General features: G+C 38.4%; 1 protein-coding gene and 1 long non-coding RNA gene across 2 annotated transcripts in view; both read right to left on the bottom strand.

Annotated features, from left to right (window-relative positions):
• Positions 1–220: 220 nt before the first annotated feature.
• On the bottom strand, positions 221–5486 carry LOC126616505 (uncharacterized). Its single transcript, XR_007621175.1, has 2 exons — positions 5388–5486; positions 221–443 (listed from the first exon to the last, which is right to left on the bottom strand). It is a non-coding gene; the product is annotated as an uncharacterized LOC126616505 (long non-coding RNA).
• Positions 5487–5736: 250 nt separating this feature from the next.
• LOC126616499 (probable LRR receptor-like serine/threonine-protein kinase At1g53420) overlaps positions 5737–26030 on the bottom strand; it is an 87374-nt gene continuing 67080 nt past the window's right edge. The window contains exons 6-10 of the mRNA XM_050284576.1: positions 14089–14179; positions 7030–8639; positions 6800–6886; positions 6362–6410; positions 5737–6193 (exon numbers count right to left, since the gene is read on the bottom strand). The gene's annotated coding sequence lies outside the window, so the exon portion shown is untranslated. The remainder of the gene's footprint in view (positions 6194–6361; positions 6411–6799; positions 6887–7029; positions 8640–14088; positions 14180–26030) is intronic.

The following is a 26030-nucleotide window of genomic DNA, read 5'->3' as shown; positions in this document are numbered from 1 at the left end:
TTTCTCCAGAACAACATCCAAAACCCACTCACCCTTTTGAGCTTTATTTGGGCTTCTAATCCTAGTTGTTGTATCTGGATAAATCCAAAATTATATTTGCTAAGCAAATCCGATGGTCACCTGTCCATTTTAGAGACATTAAGACTTTACTAGTAGAAGAGTTAGAAGAGTTATAAAAAAAAGTTTCCAGCAGTTAACAACATGTCCACCATCTAGTAAGTCAAAGAAAAAAACTGCTCCAATCTGATCAATGTATCATGAAAGGACTCTCTCTCAATTCAGGCGCAGCATTACTAATGCTTACAGCTAAAACGTCCAAAGCTTCAGTGTATCCGTCAAGGCCACTGCACTAATCCAAACTGTTCCTCCAATTTTCTAGCAATAGTGTCTGTTGAGAATTAAGCTGCATTCTTGCTTTAGAAGTTACCCTGCAGAAGCTAAACCTGCAGATGAAATCAAAAAGGAGCTGAGAAATGTGAAGAAATTAAGACTTTACTAAATCAGGAGTAGCCATTGAAATTCAACGGCTAGTTTCTTTTACTAGTTTAAGAAAGTTACAGCTGGTGTTTTTCTTTCTTTTGTCTTGTTAATTGGACTGAGCCTTCCCATCTTCTTCCAAGTGGATGGATGATATCCTCTAATAACCATTTATGGTCGGAGAGGAGTTCTAGGTTCCTAGATAAAGGATCTGATTTTAGACCGGCTGTAAAAAGATATAGTCTTTTGTAATTTGTCTTTTGAGATATATGAAAAAATACATCGACTCTTGCTCTTCCCTCTCTCTCTTGAAAGAAACAAATTTCTTCAAACCCTTGCTCAAAGTTTCAATCTTTTTTATCAACCTAATCGATATGCCTGGTACCATTTCAAACATGGTATCAGAGCTATTGGTCTGATTCCGAAGAAAGGGCGTTATACTGTGAGAGAAATCCAACTCCGGAAAAAAAAAAACAGAAAACCTTAAAGGTGGTTCTTTTATTGTGACTCTTCGTATTCTAGCTCAAGAAATGGCTGGATCGAGCACATCTGGTGGTGATTTACGAACACCACAATTTAATGGATCAAACTACGATTTTTGGGCCATTAAAATGGAAACCATTCTCATAGCCTACGATCTATGGGATGTGGTTGAAGCTGGGTTACCTGAACAACAAACTCCCAGAGAAGAAGGCTCTGAGGAAGAAGGAGAAAGCGAGACGGAAAACATTCCGGTTGAAGCTCCTGTTGTTACAAAGGAGGAGAGGATCAAGAATGCCAAGGCGTTGAGTCTCATCCAAAGTGCAATCACTGATGAGCTTTTTCCCAGAATCCGAAATGAGAAGACTGCAAAGGGTGCCTGGGAAATCTTGAGAAGAGAGTTCAGAGGAGATAAAAAGGTACGAGCAGTGAAATTACAAGCCATTAGAGCAGATTTTGAATATTTAAGGATGAATGATGTTGAATCTCTGGATGACTATTTGGCTCGGTTCTTTGAGATAGTAAACAACCTGAAATCTCTAGGAGAAGATGTAACCGAAAAAAGGATTGTTCAAAAGCTGTTGATGAGTCTAAATAGGAGATATAAGTCCATAGTGTCAATCATTGAGGAAACCAGAGATCTGGACAGTATTAGAGTTGAAGAAGTCCTAGCCTCAGTGAAAGTCTATGATAAAAGAGAAGACTTGCATGATGAAAGAGATAAATACACTGGTACAGAGAGGGCCTTCAGCAGTCTCAAGGTTGGAGGAAACGGAAGCAGTAATGGAAATTTCAAAGGCTCTCAGTATAAGACAAACTCAAAATGGACTCAATATAAAAAGGGGAAGAACTGGTCTCAGAATGGGAACTGGAGCAATACCAGTGGATCAAACTGGAACAACAACTCTGGAGGAAGTTGGAACAATAAGTTCAATCCACAGAACAAGCAAGGGAGTAATAGTCAAAGTGGTGTGAAACCACAGTGTCAAGTCTGCGAGAAATACCATTTTGGTGTGTGTAGATATAAAGGAAAAGCTAAGTGTGGAAAGTGCAATAGGTTTGGTCATATGGCAAAAGACTGTGATAACAACAGACAAGTGGCTAATTGTGCCAAGGAAGAAGATGTAACCACTGGTACAATGTTCTATGCTTGTCACTCAGCATCAATAGAACAAGATAAATCTGTGTGGTTTGTGGATAGCGCTTGCAGCAATCACATGACTTCTCAAGAGTCTCTTCTATTGAATCTTGACAGATCAGTGACTTGTAGAGTTAAAATGGGGACTGGAGATTTGGTTCAAGCAACAGGCAAGGGAACACTGGTAGTAAATACAAAGCATGGGAAGAGATACATCAATGAAGTCCTGTTGGTTCCAGGATTAGATGAAAACCTGCTGAGTGTTGGTCAAATGATGGAACACGGCTACTATGTTCTGTTTGGAGGCAACATGGCTGTGATCTTCGATGACAGCAACCTTGAGAATGTGGTAGCCAAGGTAGTAATGACAGGGAACAGATGCTTTCCATTGTCTCTTGAATCTATAAATCCAGTGGCCAGAAAAGCATCAATTGAAGAACAGTCTTGGATTTGGCATAAAAGGCTAGGTCACTTGAACTTTGCAAGTCTGAAAAGGATGCAGAAAGAAGGGTTGGTGCTTGGTTTGCCTGAACTATCTGAAATGAAAGAAATCTGTGAGAGTTGTGTGTCTGGGAAGATGCATAGGGAACCATTTGATAAAGAGAAAGCTTGGAGAGCTAGTAATCCATTAGAACTGGTACACACAGATGTTTGTGGACCAATGCAGAATGAATCCATTGGTGGCAACAGATATTTCATAACATTCATAGATGATTTCTCAAGAATGTGTTGGGTGTACTTTCTTAGAAACAAATCTGATGTGTTCAATGTGTTTAAAAAATTCAAAGTCCTTGTGGAACTACGAAGTGGTTTTAAGCTCAAGAAGCTGAGAAGTGACAGAGGAGGTGAATATACATCCCATGAATTCTCAGACTTCTGTTCCAGCACTGGAATGGAGAGGCAATTGACAGTAGCATATTCTCCTCAGCAAAATGGAGTTGCTGAGAGAAGAAATAGAACCATTTGTGAAATGGCAAAATCTATGATGGCTGAGAAGAACATTCCTGTGATTTTCTGGGCTGAAGCAGTTGGAACTTCAGTATATCTGCAAAATAGATGTCCTACAATCTCAGTAAAGGGCAAGACTCCATTTGAAGCCTTCACAGGAAGAAAGCCAGGTGTAAAACACATGAGAATGTTCGGATGTATCTGTTATAGTCACATTCCATCCAAGCTTAGACAGAAGTTTGATGACAAAGCAAGCAAAGGAATTTTTATGGGGTATGGCAGTTGTGAAAAAGGTTACCGAATCTATAATCTTCAAACAGAGAAGATTATTCTCTCAAGGAGTGTAATGTTTGATGAGAATAAGACCTGGAACTGGCAAAGCAAGCAAGATGAATCTGTCTACATACCTCTCACTATTGGAAATGAAAACACTGAGATGACAGAAACTGAAGAACATTTTCATGAACCTCATAGTATTGACTCTTCAAATCCTACTCAATTAATCTCAGATGATGAACATGTTCCTGGAAGCAACATTGCCAGTACAAGTCAAAGCTCAACACCAAGCAATACACCAGTAAAGCTGAGAAGCTTGGAGGACATTTATGCAAGATGTAACATGACCATTATTGAACCTGAAACTTATCATGAAGCCATTGAAGACAATGCATGGAAGGAAGCAATGAATTCTGAGATTGAAACCATTGAGAAGAATGGAACTTGGAAGCTGGTGGAAAGACCTGCAGACAAGCCTGTCATAGGAGTCAAATGGGTGTTCAAAACCAAACTGAATCTCGATGGATCAGTTCAAAAACACAAGGCTAGACTTGTGGCAAAAGGATATGCTCAGAAACCTGGTATTGACTACAATGAAACCTTTGCCCCAGTGGCAAGGTTGGATACAATTCGAACTTTGATTGCACTTGCAGCACAAAAGGGTTGGAAATTGTTCCAACTAGATGTTAAGTCAGCCTTCTTAAATGGAGTGCTTGAGGAGGAGGTTTACACTGAGCAACCCGAGGGTTTTGAAGTAAAAAATGCAAGTCACAAGGTCTATAAGTTGAAGAAGGCTCTCTATGGTTTGAAGCAGGCTCCTAGAGCCTGGTACAGTGAGATTGACACTTATCTCACAAACTGCAATTTCAAAAGAAGCATAAGTGAGGCTACCTTATACACTAGAACTGATGATGAAGGAAATATGATCATAGTCTCTATATATGTTGATGATATAGTATACACTGGAGGTAGCAATACACTGCTCAGTGAGTTTAAAAGAGACATGATGCAGAAATATGAGATGATTGACTTAGGACTCTTACATCATTTCTTGGGAATGGGAGTTCTACAAACTGAAAGAGGGGTTTTTATTCATCAAAGCAAATATGCAAAGTCCTTACTTGTAAAGTTTGGTCTGGAGGATTGTAAGTCAGTGACAATACCTCTACCAACAGGAGAGAAACTGAAGAAAGTTGATGGAAGTGAGTTGACTGATGAAGGGTTGTTCAGGAAAATAGTTGGCAGTTTGCTATATTTAACTGCAACTAGGCCTGATATAATGTATGCAACCAGTTTGCTATCAAGGTTCATGCATGGTCCCACGAAGAAGCACATGGGTATAGCTAAAAGAGTTCTTAGATACATTCAAGGTACTCTCAGCTATGGCATTGAATTTACAAGGGACAAGGATGCTGTTTTGATTGGATTTTGTGACTCAGATTGGGCTGGCAGTGAAGATGACAGTAGGAGCACATCCGGGTATGCATTCAGTTTTGGTAGTGGTACATTTTCATGGGCCTCAGTCAAGCAAAACACAGTTGCATTGTCAACTGCAGAAGCTGAGTATGTCTCAGCAGCAGGAGCAACAGCTCAAGCCATCTGGCTAAGATTTGTTTTGGATGATTTTGGTGAATTGCAAGCTGATGCAACACCATTGTTTTGTGATAACATGTCTGCAATATCGATGGTAAAAAATCCTGTTTTTCATCAGAGAACCAGACACATAAACAGGAAATATCATTTTATTCGAGAAGCATTGCAGCAAGGATCCATTGATGTGAAGTACTGCAGAAGTGAAGAGCAGTTGGCAGATATATTTACAAAAGCTTTGCCTAAAGATCGATTCAATTACTTGAGGATGAAGTTAGGAGTAAAGCCAGTAAGCAGCTTAGGAGAGGCTGTTGAGAATTAAGCTGCATTCTTGCTTTAGAAGTTACCCTGCAGAAGCTAAACCTGCAGATGAAATAAAAAAGGAGCTGAGAAATGTGAAGAAATTAAGACTTTACTAAATCAGGAGTAGCCATTGAAATTCAACGGCTAGTTTCTTTTACTAGTTTAAGAAAGTTACAGCTGGTGTTTTTCTTTCTTTTGTCTTGTTAATTGGACTGAGCCTTCCCATCTTCTTCCAAGTGGATGGATGATATCCTCTAATAACCATTTATGGTCGGAGAGGAGTTCTAGGTTCCTAGATAAAGGATCTGATTTTAGACCGGCTGTAAAAAGATATAGTCTTTTGTAATTTGTCTTTTGAGATATATGAAAAATACATCGACTCTTGCTCTTCCCTCTCTCTCTCTTGAAAGAAACAAATTTCTTCAAACCCTTGCTCAAAGTTTCAATCTTTTTTATCAACCTAATCGATATGCCTGGTACCATTTCAAACAGTGTCCAACCAAATCACCAAAAAAAAAAAAGCATACCATACCCATGCAGTTCCACAAAGCTTTACTTGCCTCCTCAAAATACAATGTTTTCAACTAATAAATTAATTACTATAAAAGGGACGAAAGTGCACAACTCAACCTAGAATCAAATGATGAATATTTCAACTGAATTCTTGCACATTTCAGTAGCTTGAAGGAAGAACATCAAGCACGGGGAGTCAGATGTTTCTCTTATCAAGATGATCTGCCCATATTACTATGGTGGACTTTGTGCTGGTGGTGTTTCTCTTATCAAGCTATTGTGTTTTCAACTCCCTTTCCTTTCAGAACTTTTTCCTTCCTTTATCTTAGTGAAGCATAAGGATGCAAGTTTCTAGTTATTACCTCACTCAGAATAAGGACCCCTCTCCTTGCATCCTGGCATGGCATGCCACATACTCATAACTGACAAGATACATTCCGTCCCTCAGGGATATGACAAGTGCTACATCTGGACCAAAAAAAAAAAAAAAGACAGAAGGAGATATTACTAGCTGAAAATTTATTCATACATTTTCTTAGATCCTAGGTGAAAGGTTATGTTGAAAACTTATTTGCTCGAAAAAAATTATGGGTCAAAAGAAACAGGGAACCAGAACCAGAGTATGTAGAATAGTACCAGTTACAGCATATAGTGCACACAATGCATGAAGGTGGAGTGAACGATCCTGTAGACAATGAAAGGTTGTTTAGGAAGTATTACATCCAAATCAAATGTAATAGGTTTTGAAACTTGAAATAGATGAAAAACAACTACTGCTACTGATCATAATGCCTATTAAACTACTACACTCTATATAATAGTGCTAAGCAGGAGAGATATAATTCCATGACAGAGGAACTATAACCAATTATTGAACCTTGTGCCATGAGTCTAGCATTTCAAATTCAAATTATGCCTGTGAATGTGCTATCATCATACAGAAAGTTAATAAAGACGGACCAATGGCGTCATACATAAGCAGCACATCAACATCCTTCGTATTAAACTCCACCAAGTACCAAATATGGCCTTTCAATATCATGGAATAGTTACTTAGAAAAATCAAGGGCATACCAGGTGACGCATTGGGACAGCGGTCAAAGTTCCAAATCTGCCATTAATTCTCCCAACAATTTCATGAACCTGGCTTGTAAGTTTGATCTGCGGAATGCAATATATGTAATTTATACCTCATAATCAAGATAAAACAAAGAAATGAAACGAATTAATAGATCCTAGCCTATCCTACACGCAACTAAGGGTACAAAAACCACTTGACAAAGCATCTTAAGGAGGGGGCATACACTCTGGAACATCTGTTCTTGTTGGCACCATTATTTTTTCAAATGATTCCTCACCATATCAAATCACATGGTGCAGCTACCCTCGTTGTCACTGGATTGAAGCCAACACGGAGCACCATTGAAGAAAGCTTATTTATATCTTACCAGTAATACCACCTGCAGGTCTAAAGTCCGTGGGAATAACAACAGCGCTGATACTCCTCCAATAGCCGCCGGCTAATGATCAAACCTCAATACTTCTCCCCTGAGTTATAATATAGAATATCACTTTGTAAAAAAAAAAATATGCTAAGTTCAGCATACATGGTTTATAACAGCAAGACAATTGAAGTTATTAGCCATCAATAGATAAACATTGAGGAGTTCATATTGAAAGAATAATCTAAAATATATTGATTGAGAATTCAAGATGAAGGTTTTGTGCATAACTATAAATATATAGATTAGTGATTGAGCAATCCACATTTTGTTACTTTAACGAAATCTTACAAAGAAAGAGTTGCGTGCGCGAAAATCAAAGATACACCTTTCCATGACGAAAGAGGTCCCTCTAATTTATGTACAGATGTGGGAATCTAGTTGACATCCTAAACTTTACAATTAAGGTTGACAAGGAACTAAAGGCGTTAACAAGTCTCATGTGATGTATTGACATGAAGATATAGCAAAGGTTCACAGCCCAGACCAGATTTAGGTGTGTCGGCATCATTTTAACAGCACCGGATGGGCCACGAGTTGATCCATCAACCTTACATAACAAGTTGCACCATAAGTCTGTACTTTGCCACGTTGGGTTTGCGGAATAGATATGGAATAAAGCAGGAAATGTAGCAGAAACATACCTTTGAAAAATTAACTCTAATCAACAAGAATTGGTCTGGCTGAAGGGATTGGTCTAGCAGAATGGCTTGACAATGAGTTGCATCTGATAGAAAAGAGAAATAAGTAATTATTGCAATAAGATCACTGCTAAGTATATGTCATAACGAAAGACAAACATTAAATTCAAAATGTAATTCACATGCCTTTTAATTCCACCCGCAACCAATCTTGTGTGCATACCAAAGCCTCTCAAATGTCAGGATTCAGTGAGCTTCGACATTCATCAAGCACTCTACCACCAGCGTTGAATGCCGATTCTGGCGCAATATTTGACATAGGAGTTCCCAGAACGTCACGTGCCATCATGGACAAAATAGGGTATCTTGGCGTGTGGACCTTCCGCCAATTTAATTTCTTAAAATCACAACTGCACGGAAAGATTGGTTCCTCTAGATACTTGTCCGAGTCTGATATCATGTTTTGGCTCTGAGGGTCTCGTAGAGAAATTTATCAAATCCTTTCAATCAATCCCTACTATCAGTGCTAGTACTGGGTAAGCTGCTACCAGGCAAAGCTGGACCTTGATCTACCATTGTTGAGCATCGAAAAGTTCCTTGAGGCCATCGGAAACTTCCTTAATCCTATCCAGAGCAGTACTACCGTATATTTGAGAGTAGTAATACTCCACCAACTTCAATTTGAATTGGGGATCCAAGATTGCTGCTACTGCCAAAGCCAAACTGCACTTGCTGGAGTACTTAACAAACTTAGCTTTCATCTTTAGTGCCCTAGAACTAAGAAATTTGTCCGGGCTCTTGCACCATCAGTTAATTGTGTTAGGAATGTCGGTACTACAAGATAGAGAATGCACAAAGTAAAGTAGAAAATGGACACCAAAAATTTATGTGGTTCGGCAATTTATGCCTACGTCCACCAAACAAGGATCAATCTTCACTATATGAAAAGATGAGTACAACAAGAGTAGTCTTACCAAGCCAAAGACAAGGCTTGATGGATACAAGAAAGTAGGACACACACTTTCTATCACACTAAACTTCACTCACACAATGTGTAGTGGAACACTCCCACTCTCACTCTTGGAGTGGAACTCTAGCTTTGGACTTGATCCTTTGCTACTCACTACTCTCTTGATTTGTTGGTTCACTACAACATCACACCTATATTTATAGGTGAGGGTTTAGCATTCTACTAGTTTCTAGTGTATTCTTCAAACCTCTAGCATAGAAAGATCTAGACTAGCCACAAAAGTGTGGCTTCTAGATCTTTCCATTTGCAACCAAGGAAGCTAGTACTCTCTAGCTTCTTCCATCAACTTAATAACATGCTAGAATTGTCTAGCATGCACCAGCCATCTCTCTTGCTTACTAGAATAATCTAGAACATTGATCATGGGCTGGACCATATACCAACAATCTCCCCCTCCAGTCCATGAGGGAGGAATTCCGATCATGACTCCAAGTTACCTGGAGTCCATCCCAGCAGCCTTAATGCAGAATTCCAACTTTGATTTTGTGACCTCCTTTGTCAACATGTCTGAAGAATTATTATCGGTATGAATCTTCTTCAGCTGTAGCATCTTGTTCTCGATAGCATCTCTAATCCAGTGATAACGAATATCAATGTGCTTGGTGCGTGAATGGTATGCAGTGTTCTTGCTCAAATCCAGAGCACTCTGACTATCACAATAAACGCCATAATCACTTTGCTTCAAACCCAACTCTTGGAGAAACCGCTTCAGCCACAACAACTCCTTGCATGCTTCTGTAGCGGCTATGTATTCAGCCTCGGTTGTAGACAAAGCAACACACTTTTGCAACTTGGATTGCCAAGACACGGCTCCCCCTGCAAAAGTAAACAAGTACCCAGACGTAGATTTTCTACCATCCAGGTCACCTCCCATGTCAGCATCTGTAAATCCTTCCAAGATTGGTTTGGAACCGCCAAAGCACAAGCACATCTTAGAAGTCCCCTTCAAATATCTGAGAATCCACTTAACAGCTTCCCAATGGTCTTTCCCTGGATTAGAGAGAAACCTGCTCACCACACCTACTGCATGAGCAATATCTGGCCGTGTGCACACCATTGCATACATGATACTTCCTACTGCTGAAGAGTAGGGAACAACTGCCATTTTCTCCTTTTCTTCATATGTTTTTGGACACGACTCTTTGCTCAACTTGATATGATTGGCTAAAGGTGAGCTTACCGATTTGGCTGTTTTCATGTTGAACCTTTCAAGCACCCGTTCAACATACTTTTCTTGTGACAGCCACAACTTCTTGGATTTTCTGTCACGAATTATCTCCATGCCCAAAATCTGCTTGGCTGGCCTTAAGTCCTTCATGTCAAAGGACTTAGATAACTCTTCTTTGAGCTTTTTAATCATAAAAGCATCTTGACCGACAATCAACATGTCATCAACATAAAGCAACAAAATGATGAATTTACCTCCAGAAAATTGTTTGATATAGACACAAGAGTCAGCATGAGTTCTCTTGTACCCATTACTCACCATGAATGAGTTGAACTTCTTATTCCACTGTCTCGGAGCCTGCTTAAGACCATATAAACTTTTCTTGAGCTTGCACACCAAATTTTCTTTACCTTTGACTTCAAAGCCTTTGGGTTGCTCCATGTATATCTCCTCTTCTAAATTGCCGTGGAGAAATGCAGTTTTAACATCTAACTGCTCGAGCTCAAGATCCATGCTTGCTGCCATACCAAGGATAACTCGAATGGAAGTCATCTTCACCACCGGTGAGAAAATCTCATCAAAGTCAACTCCTTTCTTTTGACCAAAACCTTTGACAACCAAACGAGCCTTGTACCTTGTCATGTTGTCGTCTCTTTTCAATTTGAACACCCACTTGTTTTTCAATGCTTTCCTGCCCTTTGGAAGCTCCACCAGCTCATAGGTATCATTCTTTGATAAGGAATCCATCTCCGACTCCATTGCCTTCATCCATTTGTCACTGTCGTTATGAGCTCTGGCATCCTCATATGTTTCGGGCTCTCCATAATTAGTCAACATGATATACTCTGATGAAGAATACTTGGTAGACGGTCTTCGACTTCTGATGGATCTTCTGACCTGATCTTCATTCTCTTGCGGGGCTAGAGGCTCCCCCTGATTGGATTCTCCTTGAATCTGCTCTTCTTGACTAGGCTCCCCCTGATCAGCAATCTCATGGTCTGGCACATCTTGATCAGGCTCCTCTTGATCAGCATTATCTGATTCTGCAGGCACTTCATTGGCAGTTGCTTCAGGGATGTCATCGTGACTTTCTTCATCTGAAGCTAATGGATCAACTCCTCTGACTGCGCCATCTGGTTGTGCCTCTTTATCCGAATCCCCAATTGTTTGATCTTCATAAAAGACCACGTCTCTACTTCGGATAAACTTCTTCTGGTATGGGTCCCATAATCTGTAACCAAAATCTTCACCGCCATAACCAAGAAAGATGCACGGTGTAGCTTTGTAGTCTAACTTCGATCTCTGCTCTTTGGGCACATGCACAAAAGCTTTGCAACCAAACACCTTCAGATGAGAGTAAGACACATCATTACCAGTCCATACTCTCTCTGGAACATCAAGACCTAATGGTACTGATGGAGATCGGTTGATCAAATAGCAGGCTGTCCTTACAGCTTCACCCCAGAACTGCTTAGATAACTTTGCAGTCCTCAACATACACCTGACTTTCTCCATGATGGTTCGGTTCATTCTTTCAGCAACACCGTTATGTTGTGGAGTTCCAGGAACTGTCTTCTCATGACGTATGCCATGTTTTACACAATACTCTCTAAACTGGTGAGATGTGTACTCGCCGCCGTTGTCGCTACGAAGGCACTTGAGAGGTTTCCCAATTTCCCTCTCCAACATGGCATGGAACTCCTGGAATGTCTGAAACACCTGATCTTTGGATTTCAACAAATACACCCACACCCTTCGTGAAGCATCATCAATATAAGTAACAAAATATTTATTTCTTCCAAGTGACTCGACTTCCATGGGACCACCCACATCTGAATAAACAAGATCTAACAAGTTTCCTTTCTTTGTAGATGGAACAGAAAAACTAACTCTTCTTTGTTTTCCGAATAAACAATGCTCACAAGAGTTTAACGACGTACCTTTGGCAAAGGGAATATGAGACTTCTTTGCCAAAACTTGTAGGCCTTTCTCGCTCATGTGGCCTAGCCTCTTATGCCACAAGTCTAGAGATGAGTCTTCCACAGCATTCAACTCACCTTTCAAAACCTTGGCATTTGACCGGTACAACGTACAACAAAGTCGTGCTCTTGCTACCACCATTAAGCCTTTAGTAAGCTTCAATTTTCCTTCGCCAATATGGTGATAATATCCTTGTCGATCAAGGGTACCGATGGATATCAGATTGAGACGTATATCAGGAATATGTCTCACATCTTTCAACATCAATTGGCAGCCGAGATTAGTTCTTAAGCAGATATCACCAATTCCAAGAATTTTGGAATAGCTTTCATTCCCCATCTTCACTATGCCAAAGTCACCTTCTTTGTATGTACTGAAGAACTCCCGTTTGGACGTAGCATGGAAGGAAGCTCCATTATCAAAGATCCATTCAATGTCTCTGTCAGAGTTGCCCATATGCAGACATTCACCAACAGACAATATTTCTGGTACATCACCACATATGACAGCGGTGGTATTGCCAGTATCATCTTTCTTCTGATTGTTTCCTTCCCTTTGCTCTCTCTTCCAAACTCGACAATTTTTCTTCATATGGCCTTCTTTGCCACAATGGTGGCATGCACCCCTGAACCTTGACTTGGATCGGCTAAGACTCCTGCCATGACCTCTAGGCCCTCTACTCGTGCTTCTTCCGCGGTTCTCTGTGACAAATACTTGGCTGCTATCTGTGCCAGAAATCTTTCTCCTTGTATCTTCATTGAGCATGCTATTTTTAACATTATCAAGAGTAAGAACATCATTAGAAGCAGAGTTACTTATACTCACCACAAAGGTCTCCCAACTGTCTGGCAAGGATCCAAGTAACAAGAGCGCTTGTAGCTCGTCCTCGATCGTCATTTTCATAGTAGCCAACTGGTTGATGATATTCTGGAAATTGTTCAAGTGTTCTGCTACACTTAAACCATCCTTGTACTTCACATTGATGAGCTCTTTGATCAAGAAGGCTTTCTTGGCTGGGGTCTTCTTCTCGAACAAGGACTCAAGCTTCGTCCAAAACTCGCGAGCATTGGTTTCATTAGACACATGGTGAAAAACACTATCATCCACCCATTGTCTAATTGTGCCAATAGCCTTGCGATTCATCTTCTTCCACTCGGCATCGGACATGCTCTCGGGCTTAGCGGCATCTCCTTCAATTGGCTCATGCAAATCCTTGCAATAGAGAATGTCCTCCATCCTTGGCTTCCATGTTACCCAATTGGAGTTGGTGAGTTTGATCATAGTGCCACTTCCTTCCATCTCGTAGTACGAGCCAACCGGGCTCTGATACCACTTGTTAGGAATGTCGGTACTACAAGATAGAGAATGCACAAAGTAAAGTAGAAAATGGACACCAAAAATTTATGTGGTTCGGCAATTTATGCCTACGTCCACCAAACAAGGATCAATCTTCACTATATGAAAAGATGAGTACAACAAGAGTAGTCTTACCAAGCCAAAGACAAGGCTTGATGGATACAAGAAAGTAGGACACACACTTTCTATCACACTAAACTTCACTCACACAATGTGTAGTGGAACACTCTCACTCTCACTCTTGGAGTGGAACTCTAGCTTTGGACTTGATCCTTTGCTACTCACTACTCTCTTGATTTGTTGGTTCACTACAACATCACACCCATATTTATAGGTGAGGGTTTGGCATTCTACTAGTTTCTAGTGTATTCTTCAAACCTCTAGCATAGAAAGATCTAGACTAGCCACAAAAGTGTGGCTTCTAGATCTTTCCATTTGCAACCAAGGAAGCTAGTACTCTCTAGCTTCTTCCATCAACTTAATAACATGCTAGAATTGTCTAGCATGCACCAGCCATCTCTCTTGCTTACTAGAATAATCTAGAACATTGATCATGGGCTGGACCATATACCAACAAATTGGATGTGAACATGACAAATCTAACGAAAATATATGCTCGCAGTTGGACATTTATTGCCAGAAAAAACATTAGTGATTCCAAAAGTTTCAGATAAACTGTAGCAAACCTCGTACATTCCCATTCTGTGTCAGTTAAAGCTGATGTGTATGAAGGGTCATGCTCTTGCAGGAGAGAAAATGCACCCCTGTACTCTAAGGCTGTTTCAAGCATTAGACATGTTGAATTCCATCGAACTGGGAAATCAAGAATTAATCTCCTCTGACTCTTTCGTAAGTCAATCATTCATTCAATACAATATACAGAGCAAATGAAGAAGTCAAAATATACAGAGAAAATATTACATCACTTTCTCTCTCTAAAACTCCTTTTCCCTTTTCCTTTTTTTGGGTCGCTATGCATTGAGTTGCAAAGATGAAGGAAAAAAAAAATTGATTGGCATGGTGCACCCGAATCAAACGCGCATGACGAAATTAGAGACTAAGGCAACATGGAGCGATTGTTAGTTTTATCATGCAAAATGACGATTTTTGCGTTTTAAGGGCCAAAATGGGATCAAAATTGAGTTCTATGAATAAAGTGGAGGGAATTTTGAGATTTAGGAATAAGGAGACGATTTTTATTTTATAAAGAACAAAATGAGATTAAAATCGAATTGCAGAAGCGTAGCTATAAATAAACTTTAATAAAAAGGAAAGTTTACTACAATATTTTAAAGGAATACAAATCTTATCAGGGCCCTTCTAGTCGTATTCTATTATTCCATTGATGCATGGTACAAAAACATTATGTCAAATTTATATATCCATGTATGTCTGCCACATTTCATCATATATCTGCTTGCACTAGTGGATGGATGAGGGCATGCTTCAACACAAAATGTATCTCTTCCTCAAGCCTAAAGCCTCTCTAGCTAATCTATGAGCAACAAGGTTGCTATCTATAGGCATGTAAAACAAGGACTAAGTAAAGGAAGGAGCTAATCATTTCATTACTAGAGAAACAATAAGCACATTATTAGCTAGCTAGGATGGGAGACAGCCACTCAGGCACCCTTCCATCCTAACAAGATTCGAAAATTGGCATGATTTCATGAACGAGGTTAAGATTGGCCGACACATTCATATTTAAATGTCAAGTAGTGAAGGAAGTTGAGATTTTATTGCAATATTATTGACAATGGAGAAAACAATAATTTATGGTACTTCGGAGAGTGGGATACTCCGGATTTTTTGAACCATTAAATCTTGCAGTTTGTTTGAAAAAAGATATAATGGTTAAAAAATTCGAAATCCGAGCACCATAAAAAATTTCCAAAGTGGCTCTTGGAGGGTTTCTCAACTTTCCGATTTGATGGATTTCTTAAAAGGGTTTTTATCATAAATGGTCTCTGAAATTGATCTTCACCATCAAGATGATCCCTGAAATTAAAAAACAATAAATGTAATCCCTAAAAATAGGCGTCGCAAATCAATATGATCCTTCCACTACAATTCTGTAAAAAAAAATTGTTATCTGCTGATGTGGGTTTAATAATTAATTAAAAAAGTTGTCTAAATACCTTTTTGCACAATGATTTTTTTTTTCTTATAGTAGGGTATACTCCGAAGAGAGATCCCTTCCATAAATTCTCATAGGCACAAGGCTTAACCAAGGCCTAAGAGGCGATATGAAAATAGTTTCCAACCAACAATAAACTCACCTCGGTTATAACCTCATTATCCCAAGGCAGACCTTGCCGTTCTTTGCATTACCAGACCACCAGGGAATTGTCGAACAAGCTATCCAATATTAAGGTTGTGAGGATGTTGATCGTCTAAATGTTAATGGTGATGTCCCAGAAGTTGTTGCCAATAGGCCAAGCTGTCACCAAATGTGACATCGATCCAGGTTCAATTCGGTGAAGGGTGTTGAGTGTGTAAAGATGGGTGTATTGAGATTTTTTATTTTATTTTAGAAAATAGAAAGCGCAGGAGGTAGAGAAATGTGGACTGGGTTTGGATGTGATTGCAAGACTGGGTTTTTGGGTTGACAATTTTTTTTTATTAACTATTAAATTATTAAGCCTATTTGTAATTTTTAAAATTTAATTAGACTTGTGTGATCCATTTATGCGTCACATCAACACATAACAGAGTTTTTGATAGAATTGTGGCAGAAGGACTACATTGATTTAAGACTTTAGTTGCGGAACTACATTGATCAATCTTCAATTTCAGATACCATTTTGATGTTGCAAGTCAACTTCAGGGACCATTTTGATGTCGTGGGTCAATTTCATGAATTATTTGTGAGAAAAATGACTTATGGGGCCTATTTATGTGCCAAATAAGCACTTAACAGAATTTTTAACAGAATTGTGATAGAATGACCATATTGATTTGCGAATTGCGACACCTATTTTCAGGGACTACATTAAGTGATTTTCAATTTCAAGGACCATCTTGATGGTGATGATCAATTTCAAGGACAATTTGTGATAAAACCCCATCTTAAAATCCTCACAAATCAGTTGTGTCTGACAGCTTGCAAAATATATGAACCACAATGATATGTTGGCCATGATACCATAGGATGAATTAGATATCTTATGTCAATTATGTAAATATTTTGCAGTAATGCTTTGTTTTAAAGAAAACTAACGAAAAATCTAAAAAAACTTCTATTTTAATGAAAAGCCATTTTTAAAAGTATAGTGAATAGTATAAGGGAAATGTATAAATGTGGTTTTTCGTTAAAAGTGAACAGTACCAGAAATAGTTTGTTAAAACTCCCTTTGTTTTATCGTAGAAAAAGTTGCAACTATATAAAGATGTGTTCAAATTCCCTAATACTAATTTTAACCACAACATAAATGAATCATACAGAAGATGTTGCCAAAATCAGAAATTAGGGTGACAAATGTGTTTAGGCACGGGGAGGTGCCTAATATTTCATCTTGGACACCTAATTCCGTTCATAATTTCAACACCCTTTTCAAAATGAATTTTGTAATCGAGAATTTTTGCTTATGCGTGGGACTGTACGCAGAATTTTGTTTTGGGTTTCCAGACCGCCACTTTCCCTCGAAATTGTTCCATTGGAACTACTAGTTTTAGGGGCGTCAAAGTTCCGTTCTGGAAGCCCTTCGTGCCACGGCTATTGGATTAGACTTATGGTGTTCATCATGAAGGATTGGGTTTTGAGAGAAATCTTTGGGAGTATGTTATCTCATGTTTTTGTGTTAATGGTCTGAAGATCCTGTGGATTTGCAATTCTGGTGACGTTTCGGCGATCCTGGTGGTGGTTGGCCCGTTTTGATGGTGGCTACGGCGGCAACAGACGTTTATCAAGCATAGCTGCTTTTAATATTTTGTGTGTACGATTTTGTATGGACTTTGGGGTGTCTTTGTGAACCTCTTTTTGAGTTGGGCTGTATGTTATCTCCTTTACATCTAATCTGATGAAAATTATTTGAAAAAAGAAAAAGAAAAAAAAAGAACAAGATGACAAATCGTGTTGGATGTCTAGTGGCGATTGGGCGAAATGCACCAAGGAATCAGTTCATTGTGGTAACAACTTAATTAATACTACTTAGGCTTGGGCCGGCGGCAGCCCCTGCTCCCTTCTTTGCAAAAGCCTCCACAAACCCTAGCAAACCTTTAGCTGCCAGTCCCTGCTTAGGCTTGGGCCGGCGGCAGCCCCTCCCTCCTCCTTCTAGCATTCCCCTCCTCCTAGTCTCTCCACCCCTTGCTTCTTACTCCTTGTCCCCTTGTTGCGACCCATACATCTTTCCTTTCGTTCCGCACCCCCGACCTCCTCCCCTCGCTGCCCTCTTTTCTTTCTTTCTCTGTTCCTAGGTCTGCCCAGCACTTTCTCCCCGCATTCTTCTGTGCGCAACCTAGTTTTCATGGCTTTGTTGAGAGCCCCGACCCACTTCCCCGATTTATTGCCATACATGGCTCCTATTTGGGGCTTAGATATGCGGTTATGGGTGGATCTTTGGGTTGTTTGGTGGGTATTTGACTAGCCTTCGTTGGTTTTTGCCTTTCTTGCCTGGTTGGTGGCAGTCATGCCTACTGGGGGTTTTCGTTTATTCGGACTCGTATAACTTCTGATTCCTAGGTGGGGTTGCACATAGAGCGTTCTTGGCGGCAGTTTCTTGGGCACCTCCAGTGATGGTGTGCATATTTGCCAGTAGATTTTTTTCTCGGTTGTTTGGACTTTTCGAGGGCTTTTCCCTTGGTACTATCATTTGGTCCTCTGTGGGTTCGTGGTGGTGGTGGGGATGGCGGTACCGTGTCATGGGTGGTTTTAGCTTGGCAACCCTTCTACCATCCATGTTGTTGCCGTTATTTCTTGCCATAATTGCGACCAACACCGGTCGGAGGAATGTCTGGCGGCTCTTTGTGCTATCATGTTTTATTCAGGTGTTTGGATGTTGGTGGTGTTCCGACGACTATGATGGCTCTGGCTGGATTCCTTTCTGCCCCACCCTTCTGAGTTTGTCCTGGCTACAACTGGCCTCACTCTGCTGTCGACATTCTACACGTGCCTCTAACTCTGCTACCCATGCCTACTGCCAAGTTGCAGCGGTATCTCCATTGTGGACACGTCACCTTGTTCTTTTGTTTTTTTTTTGTACTTTAGTTTAGTTTTTTATGCCTAGTCTGTGTTACTTCGGCAAGTGTTTTGTGTTGATTTTTGCGAATTTTGTAGTCTCGCTATCTCGCGAGGGCTTTGGTGAGGATTCGGTGTTTGGTATGTCATTCTATGGGACATATTAAACTCGGGATTCCTCGTTGTAGTGGTATGATGTGTGTGATGGCCGTATAAGGATTTTTAAATTATTTGTAATTTGTGCTTATTCTCTCCAGATCAAGAAATTGATCACTGGAGCATATGTACCCATCTGACATCCTTGTAAGTGGTTCATTATGGTAATGAAATTTTGTCGTCTCCTTAAAAAAATAAAAAATAAAAAATTAATATTGTAACTCAAGAAAAGTGAGAGAAGCCAATTAGCACTATGGTCTATTGATATTTCTTTTCACTTGTAAGTGAGAGGTCATAGTTTGATTCTTGCCAAAGACGAGTTTGAACCATAATATTGTTAACTCATTGTGAGGCTACACCCAACCTCTCATTTTTAATGTATATCGTTTGTTTAAAACTAAAAAGAGTGAGAAGTCAAAATAAATTGTTTTATTTTTCCTTGAGAAAACCAAACTTAAAGATCAAAATATCATATAATAAACAAGCCCCACAAAGAGGAGAAATGTCTCAAAATAGATAAAACCAAAACCCCATAAAATTAATAAACAAAGCAACCACCCGAGAACAACATGCAAGTGTCCGTACAGTATGTTGTTTTCTCTTCCAAACATCTCTTATTATGGCTCCAATTTGGGGTCACGGCTTCGACAAAAATATTAGGATAAAATTGCCTCTTAACCAAAAAAATTCAAAAGCAGCCCAATATAATATATCAAATAATGCATTGGTAATTTGGTAATTTTGTCATCATAAAATATAATATAAATATAAATAGGAAGAGAGAAAAGAATAAAAAAATGGAAGGATGAGTAAAAGTTGATGGTGCCCACGTGAAGGGAAAAGAAAAATATATATAAAAAAAAAGGAAACTCATGAATGTTGTGTTCAAAATATCTTAAGAGGCGCGTAGCGCCGATGATAAATTAGTACATTTTTTTTTTTAAATTAGTACCTTACAATAGACTAGCAATAATGTGATTCAATCAGATGTTCATGAAATATTATTATCTCTATTTTTAAATACTTTCAAAACATCTTAAGAGACGTATAATGTCGTTTATAAAAAAAGTCTTTCCCATACGGATAATAATGTGATTCGGCGGTTATAAAAAAAAGTCTTTCACGTGCGGATAATAATGTGATTAAATTAGTTGTCAAATGATTGTTTTTTTTAACAAACGATATTATCTATATTAAAGGGGAGGGGAGTGGGCTTAGCCTTACAATGAGCTAGCATTAGTGTGATTCAATCAGTTGTTTATTAACATTAAATTAATTGTCGAATGATTGTTTTTTTTTTTTTTTAACAAACGATATTATCTACGCTAAGGGGGAGGGGGTGTGCTTAGCCTCACAAGTGAGCTAGCAATAGTGTGATTCAATTAGATGTTTTTTAAATATTATTTTCTCTATTTTTAATGTAAATTCTACAGAGACCGATTTTATTATGTGGATTCAGCTGCTTTAATTGGTTTATGAGGGGTTTCTTCTAGCGTGATGTAAGATTATTCATTTACTTCAAATATTTGACTTTCCTTTTGTCAATTAACGCATATAAATACATTTAAAATGGGTAAGTTGTGCATAGCCTATCATGATTCAAAAAATGTCTTCTGCACTCGCTCAACACTACGAGGGAGGGGGGTGGGCTTAGCCTCATAATGGTTTAGCAATAATGTGATTCAATCAGTTGTTTATTCAATATTATTTTCTCTATTTTCAAACACGTTCAAAACATCTTAAAAGGCGTGTAATGCCCGTTATAAAAAAGGTCTTTCACATGCGAATAATAATGTGATTAAATTAGTTGTCAAATGATTTTTTTTATTATTATTTTAACAAACAATATTATCTACACTAAGGGGGAAGGGGGCTAGGCTTAGCCTCACAATGGAATAGCAATAATGTGATTCAATCAATTGTTTATTGAATATTATTTTCTCTATTCTTAATGTAAATTCTATAGAAACCGATTTTATTATTTGAATTTAGCTGCTTGAATTGGTTTATGAGGGCTTTCTTCTAGCATGATCTAAGATTATTCATTTACAAATATTTGACTTTCCTTTTGTCAATTTACACATATAAATAAATTTAAAACGTGTAAATCGTGTGTAATACGCCGTGATTCAAAAAATATCTTCAAGCACGTGCATGAAGGCTAGTTAATCATAACTATATAGTTAATTTAGTGTCCGAAAACTAAATTTCGATGAAATGTGATATAGATAGCGGTACTTATACTTCTGGTTGGCTACTCAAGCAATATAAATAATTTTAATGGTAGCTCTATTTTGATTACTCGAAGTTTTCGAACTTTGAATCTAACATAATCCTTCTCGTCATTCTACACTTATTCCTATAACTAAACGAACTCTAAATCGAACCTACTCTTATTCGTAACCCTTCTTATCATGCATGCAGTATGAATAAACAATACTATAATATAATGGTAGTTCTCTTCTAAGTTTCTCTTCCAAATATATCCAAGTTTGATGTCCTCCTTGTCCATCCGAATCCGATATGCCAAAACAAAACCACAATAATGGTTGATTTTTTTGTTTCAAAATTTCCTAGACATATGTGGTTTTAAGACATCATCTTGTTTGTTTACTTTCTAGATTCTAAGGACTCGGTGTGGGGGTTATATATCCATCCGCTTATTCAAGACACACTGGACACTAATTAGTTGGACTCTGTGTGGGGTTATATATCCATACGCTTATTCAAGAAACACTGGACACTAATTAGTTGGTCTCATGAAATTTCTATGCGACCAATATCAAGTGGCCACGTAGGACAAAGATAAAAGAACAAACGTACAATGAAGAAAGAAATAGATGCAAGTGGACGAGAGATTTTTCAATGTATACAAATCTTGGTACACTAAATATTATAATATAATTAATTTTAAAAAATATCTCTGTATCAGATACAGAGTTCGGTACATCAAATATTATAATACAATTAGTTGTAAAAAATATCTTTGAGTGGAGTGGGGTGATAGACTCACTTTCCTATCGGAACACGTTTTCAATTCTCTGTTATTTTCCTGATAAAATTGCAAATTTTCCAATTTTTACCGTAACTCAGCTGATTGTAGTCAAATTTGATTTGGGTTCTTCTCGGTTTTATACAATCACAACAAGAATGAGTCTTTAATATGTAAATGCATCTACACTCTCTAGCTGATTAGACAAAGTTAACATCTTGATATGTATTTGCAATTTTAGATTATTTGAACAAAAAATTATGGGTTATGTTTCTCTTCCGAGAATTCGATCAGTAGACGAACCAAACGCAATCCGAGAGGTGCTCGCGATGAAGCAGGAAGATGCCACTGTTCAGGGAACTGTGCTGGCGAGATTCGACGGTTTAACGAAGACTGGTGGCTTGACGAAGCTGGCGGCAGAGGTTCGGTGGCTAGATCATTGATTCCTTCAGAGTCAATAATTCGCTTGCACTGAACTTCCCTATGAATGGTTTAAGTCGATGTTTGGTAACCTTAAATGCGAAGCCTTCACCCTCAGCCGTCCTCAATGTCCACGTTACCATTCTGAAAAACTTTAGTAATCAAAAATGGGCCTTTCCACCGTGACTCCTGTTTCCCTGGAAATGACGTGAACTCTGAACTCAACAGCCACACTTTTTTACCAGGCTGTATTTTCTTACAAATTGGACTGCCTTGCAACTTTTTATTCTTGCCCTTGACATTTAGATGTTTTTGGTCAATCTAGTGGCTTGGATAGTTGTCAAACAAAGTTGGTTCTGTTTTTTATTATTTATGCACCTCAATACTTTTACAATCATGACTTACATTTAAAGACTTTAGAGACAGATGGTCATTTGATGATCTAGTTTTACACTTGGCACGGGCTAAACCATCTAACGCATCAATACGCATGCATTCTTGTTTGTCACCTAGATGTGTGGCGACTTCAAACAAACTGAAAACAACTATTTGATCTTCAACCCTTAATGTTAATGTTCTTACTTCAACATCAATAAGAGTCTAGGATGTTGCCATGAATGGGCGGCCTAAAATGATGGGTGTTTTCAAATCTTCATCCATGTCCAAAACTATAAAATTAGCTAGTAAATATCAATTGTCTTTAACAATAACATCTTCAATGACCCTTATAGGATAGGTAATTGAACGGTCAGCCAATTGAATAAAGCTGGAGGTTGGTTTCAGCTTGCCTTTTCCTAAACGTTTAAAAATAGAATAAGATATTAAGTTTACACTAGCACCTAAATCAATTAAAGTACTTTTAAAATCAGAATTGCCAATAGTACAAGAAATAGTAAAACTCCCTGAATCTTTCTTCTTTGGCGGCAATTTTTGCAGCAAAACAGCGCTGCATTGTTCTGTTAGCACAATTTTCTCTGATTCTACCAGTTTTTTTATTTTTGGTGCAAACAACTTTCAAAAACTTGGCATAAGAAGGAATCTTTTTAATGGCTTCCAACAATGGTAAATTAATTTGAACTTTAGCCAAGGTCTGTATAAAGTCTTTTAATTGCTGATCCTTAGCATTCGGTATTAATCTCTCTGGGTATGGAGTTGGAGGCTCATAAACACGCTCACGAACTGGCATTGGGGCAATGTCTATTTCTGCAACTTTTTCTGCTGTTTTCGTTGCTGGTTGTGCGACCCCAATTTTTTTATTTGCTTGGTTGTCGTAGCTATTTCCGTAATGCAAAGTCTTTATTGCACAACAATCCTCTGTACCTCTTGGATTAGGCACCATTTGACTAGGAAATCTTCCATTTTCTCTATCTGAAATCTAGGTAGCCAGCTGTCTAAATTATTGCTCCAAACTGTTAATTGATGCTCCAATATTCTGAAACCTTTGACTGCTGCCTCCATGAAGGAGCAGATAAGTATGGTGGTTGACTAGAGAACAACTTTGAAGAGAGCACATGCCCAATTCATCAAAGCTTTGTTTCTAAAAAAACAGAACCCTAAACTACCAATAAAAATGGTTTAGGGTTCTGTTTTTCCCAAGTTTTGTTTCTAAAAAAAACGCCAGCTGCAATGTCGCAAATGCAAGGGGCTTGGCCACAATAAGAAGACATGTAAAGATTCTAGCATTGTTTTAGGAACATTGTTAAATTAGGATGCTTGAGCTTTCAAGCTCTGTATATTTTTGACAAATTTTATTGGTAGTTTAGGGTTCTGTTTTTCCCAAGCTTTGATTATTTTTGCTTTGTCAAAATCAAACATGCAATGCCGTTGATAGTTGATCACATATTTTCACATCTAAATCCCCACAATTCATTGTATATTTATTCTTGTAAATTTAATTTGGATTGAGGCATTACTGCCCCCTGCTTCTCAGAATTTCTATATATGTTCTATATATGTTGGATCAAACCAAAAACATAAACGTCACCCAATTCCTAAACTAATTGCAGACCAAGCTAACCCTTAATGGAGAATTGACATATAATTGACATACAAATATTTTGATATAGAACACAAAATTGACATGCAAAGTCTAGCACAAACTCAGAAATTAATTGCAAAAATCAAAGCAGATTAGAACCCTAATTCCTAAAATGACAATTTTCTAAAAGTTTCTAGAACCCTAATTCCTAAAATGACAAATTCCGAAAATTTTCTAGAACCCTAATTCCTAACTTTACTAGAGTTAAGTAAATTGTGCATATACCTTAGAGAGACGGCTGTCGGAGGGGGAAGAGAGAGTGTGAGGGGGCGAGAGGCCGAGAGGGTCAGAGGGTGACAAAGATTTAGTCTGAGAGAGGGTTGTCGAAGGGAGAAAGGAGAGAACGTTCGCGTGAGAGAGAGAGGGTTCATAAAGAGGAAGAGCTGAGGGGAAAGTGTGTGATTTCAGTTAAATCCCGAGGTTCTTGTGCGACGAATAGAAAGGTATTCTTCATGCAAAAAATTCAATTTTTCACGAAATTATTTTCTTGCCCTCCCATAAAGTCAATTTTTAGCTCCTTGCACGATTAACATGAATGTAGTCTGCAATGAGCTGAAATTTTGACTTACCTGGGTCAAATTTTTTTTAATTTATATTTATTCAAATAAAAATAATTTATTTATAACATAAGATAAATAAATTACAAAAAAAATATAATTTAATATGTTTTATAGAGCAAGTCACAAATAAATTGCATTATTCATCATCCGAACTATAATAACTTTCACTATCGTTGTTATCATCATTTTCAGTCTCCCATTCCTTCTCCTCGATAGGTACGTCACAGTTATTGTTCGGGCCCACTGCAACATCATATCGCGGAAGATTACCGAGGTCAATTGTAATTGACTAAATCGGTATTTCGATTGAAGCCACTCCTTGTATCTGAAACAGCTCTTGGATAAGATTTATCTCGAAGTGTTTTCGCATCATTTTCAATTGAAGATTCTAAACGTTGGTCAGCAACGTTGTTGACGTCGTCGTCGTCGTCAGTAGGGTCTTGTTCTGATATAGCATACACATTACTCTGATCCATCTTTTGAATAACTTTCCAACCTCTTCCAACTTTATGGTCATCTAGATACACAATTTGTTTTGCCATGTTTGCTAAAATGTAAGGGTCGTCATCGTACCAAATTCTGTTAGTGTTCACAGATAGTAAACCATGGTCGATTTTAACACTTCCCTGCCTATTTGGGTTTGTATCAAACCATCCACACTTAAACATAATCACTTGGCATCAATCTTTGTAAAGCAATTGCACGACACTTGTTAGTTTGCCATAAAAATCAATGTTTGTACCTTCGCCTCCACCTGGGACATGGACACCGCTGTTTTGCATACACAACTTGTCATTTCGTGCAGCCCCAAAAAACTTGACGCTGTTAACATGGCAACCCGAGAACAATTCAACGCTAATCGGTCTGAACGCCAAGTTATATAACTCCTCATTGTAAGTGAGGGAATTCGATGCTTTCAATTGATTCACCTAACATTATACAAAAACATACACCTGTTAATTTGAGAAAATTACATACCACAATATATATGTCAAATAAAAAACACTTATAACTTACATATTTGAGAAACCAATGTGGAAACAATTCACAGTGTTTCTTGGCATACAAATGTGATGGATGTTCTCGCTTCATCATCTGTTCATGCTCATCTAGGTATGCCATTGTCTTGTCACAATTGTTCAATACAAACCAATGTGCTACCTCCATGTCATTTTTGGAAAACGACTCGTCTCGTACAGGATCTCCAAAGGGTCGTGCGTTTTGGCCCCCATCATTATTGTGCCGAGGACAATTGAAAATCGTCTCCACATCTTTTAAATACATTC

This window comes from Malus sylvestris, chromosome 3 (assembly GCF_916048215.2).
Source record: "Malus sylvestris chromosome 3, drMalSylv7.2, whole genome shotgun sequence".
Lineage (NCBI taxonomy): Eukaryota > Viridiplantae > Streptophyta > Magnoliopsida > Rosales > Rosaceae > Malus > Malus sylvestris.
Note: the sequence above shows the minus strand (reverse complement) of the source record. Positions and strands in the feature narration are given on the sequence as shown.